The sequence below is a fragment of the Branchiostoma floridae genome, chromosome 1, assembly GCF_000003815.2.
Source record: "Branchiostoma floridae strain S238N-H82 chromosome 1, Bfl_VNyyK, whole genome shotgun sequence".
Classification (NCBI taxonomy): Eukaryota; Metazoa; Chordata; class Leptocardii; order Amphioxiformes; family Branchiostomatidae; genus Branchiostoma; species Branchiostoma floridae.
This window is the reverse complement of record NC_049979.1, coordinates 33,821,979-33,825,538: the sequence shown is the minus strand read 5'-3', so window position 1 is coordinate 33,825,538 and position 3,560 is coordinate 33,821,979.

Sequence of the window (3,560 nt, the reverse complement as noted above, 5' to 3'; positions counted from 1 at the left end):
CAATATCTTGATTGAGTCTTGATTACGGCCGATTGAAATAGACATTCATGCACGTCTTTATATAACGTTAAATGTGTCACATCTCAATGCCAAAACAAGTCTGTACATGTACTTGAAAATTAGATGGGTCCTACAAAGGCGTCCCCTGGGGACTTTTTTTTCGTGCAAGAAAAAAGTAAACGCACGTGCAAATGGTTGTTTCGTCCCTGAGTGCTAATGTAACGTAATAAGATCACGGTTATGTGGGCACCAAAATCACGTCGGAAAAGGAATAACATTTCCGACGCCCCTTAAGGCCCCCTCTCACTTGACGTGCGGCACGCTTGCGGCATTGCTGCGTTCGTTCACTGCGGCACTGCTGTGTTAATTTCGCCGATTTTGTCTTGCACTCACACTGACGTGCGGCACTGTTGCGTTTCTAAACTAAATGAACATGTTATTGGCAATTGCAGCGTTGTCAATTTATGAAAAATCATTGTAAAATGATGAGAATGCCCAAAAATGAGATTTATAATGAAAAGATTTCCCTTATGATAATGAATTATATGATACATATGCTATAAATAACCTTGAACGACTTTTACTGTAAAGGAAATGACCCAAATGAACGGACACGAACCATATACCAGATTTGAATCGATGTGTACGTTTTGCACCATGTAACGTTATGTGTAATTATGTATGTTAATATGTTTATTCACCAATTTTGCAAATTTTTAAAATGAAAATGCTTGATATATCATACTTATTTTGTATGACGCGGAGTATTTTCATTGTCGGCGGATGGCTTGCCAGCCTATTGATGTCTAAGTCTATCATATTTGTAAAAAGTGAGAAAAATATGGCCCATCGGTTTGAATGACTGCAATTTTGTATTTTATCGGCGGCAGGCTACCAGCAATGATTAGCTTGTAACGTTATAACGCAAACGCAAACTCGTTATCATCCAACATAAATAAATTATTTTTGAACGTTGTACGATAATCTTTTTCTCTACACCCGTAGGTTAATCGATAAACCAGTTACTTATTTTTTGTTTTCAAGTATAAAATACTGACCTACTTCCAATTAAATAAATCAAAAGATGTATTTTTAAGTTAACTCTGAATACGGATACAAGGTAAGTTTTGTGGAATTCGCAGTGTTTTTACTGGATCGAAAACCACTGTAAAATTATTAGAAATGCATCTAAAATAGTTTTTCGGTGATAAAAGGATGTTTACTTTTGATTCTTGGTGTAAAATAGGCAAAATATATCCTTGATACTGTTTGGGGCATGGTGGCGGCACTGTTGCGGCACCGTTGGGGCACTGTTGCGGCACTGTTGCGGCACTGTTGCGGCATCTTGCCACTTGCGTTATTTTTAAACTTTTCAAAAAACGTCGCGCTTGCTTGCGGCACTTCTAGGTTTGCTTGCGGCACCTCTAGGTTTGCTTGCGGCACCTCTAGGTTCCGTGGCGGTACATCTGCGTTTTCGAACGCAGCAATGCCGCAAGCGTGCCGCACGTCAAGTGAGAGGGGGCCTTTAACTACATGAAGTCATATTTCAGAAGGACGCCATAGTCAAATTCATTCGCATCCTCTTAACCTTGGGGAATCCCCACACTAGTTGGCCTAAAGTTACATGTCGTTTCACCCAAGCTCAGTTAAGTGCTAATGATGCGGTGTATGTATGCTTCCCACAGTTCAATTAGCTTCCAATCATGATGTTATGTTTCAGATTGTAGAGTTGTTTTAGACTCCCAATATAATTATACATATTTGTATGAATTAGCAAATTCATGCCCAAACGGTAGCGAACAAAACGTTAAAGTTAGTATAACGTTATGGATATACAATAGTTCAACGACGAAGATATGAGAAAACAACAACATTGAAATCTGATAAGATAACTCACAACCTTTAATATGAATTTAGAAGTTCCACTTCAACTAATCTAATGTTGACCTCTGACCCTGTAGCCAGTGGACAATACAACGATCCACATTTTGAATACTGATTGAGTTGGTTTATCATAGTATAGATTATAGAAGCCAGTCATTAGTTACACTATTTCTGATATTTCGTTGTCCACTTCAGTGTAACTTGTAGTTCCATATCAGCAATTGACAGAAAACTTATACATGTACAGAATGCACTACAAAGAGGGGGTAATTTCACGCACCTTGATCAAGGATTCCTTCTTCCAGCATTACGCAGACAGCGAAGAAGTAGAAAGATAAAGAACCCCTCACCTTCTCTGTCTTCTTCGGTGTAACATTAAACAGAGGGCGAACAATGTTCCAATAAGAAGTCAGTAAAGATGCCCTAACCTAGAACCTGGAAGATCGAGTCCAGTTGATAAGTAGTACGTTTATTTTGTCGATTTTGCCCACATATGTCCTATGCGTGGCTCACTCTACAGTGACAAAACGTAGGAATACATGCATGACTAGGTAACTACTATCAAAAGGTAGTTTTCCATGAGTCACGGGAAACACGAAGGCACCACGTGAACAAAGGGATCGGGCGACACGGTTTTGTTGTCGGGCTGTTTGAACAGGACAGAGGTCAATGAACTTCAGCAGCAAAGAAATAAAAGACAACTTCCGCTTTTGCCATTCATTAGTTGACTTTATACTTCTAGCAGTTGTAAGTATTTGACAGCAAACAGGGCCATATCTTTCATAGCAAGTAAATTTAGAAAATACCTGTTTCTGGGGAAAACTGCTTTAAACTGTCACTATGAAAAAGCTATGCCATATAAACGTTACTTGTGAAGTTTTACTAACGGTACATGTAACGTTTTAATAGTTATTTGTACTACTAATTTCACATGGAAGTGTTGAATAAAATAAGATCCTCAGGGAATCGTATGCATGCTAGTTTGATTGAAAAGATGTTGCAGTAACTGTTGTGAATAGTAATGTTATTAGGACATTGACACAAAATATCGTGTGCATAATAGATTCTTAGATACTCCAGCGTTGCGATTATGACGAGCAATAGCCTAACGAAGCTCACAATTTGAAAAAAAAATGCATGTATCATAATTCAGACAACATCGATGAATATTATACATAATATCACTTTATCAAAATTAAAAGATGATTTATGCTAATCTGACGTTTACATTCACACATATTTCTCCAATACATAGTGTGCATGTATAAGTAATCTAGAAAAAAACAGTATAGTTCAACGATTGAAGATAGTTTTTATACACAGAAATCTTTATTGACACGACAAAAGTACAGCGACTTTCGTAAGGTCTACATGTATAACAACTACTTACAGTACAACTAAACAGACATATATGGATATCTATAGGTATGAATAAGTCAACATATTGGATCTAGCATGTCATTTACACTATTAGTTCCACGGTATAAGCATTCATGGATATATTTGCCTACTTGTACACAGTGAGGGTTATCGCCTCCCAGAATGTACTTGAATTTATCTATTGAACAGAGAGTAGCAAATTCTTCTAGAGCAAGCGGAAAGTAATGTGAACAGCTCTGTGCGTTTGTCATTATATCATGAACAATCCATGGCAAAGTGACGTTCGTCTTCGATCT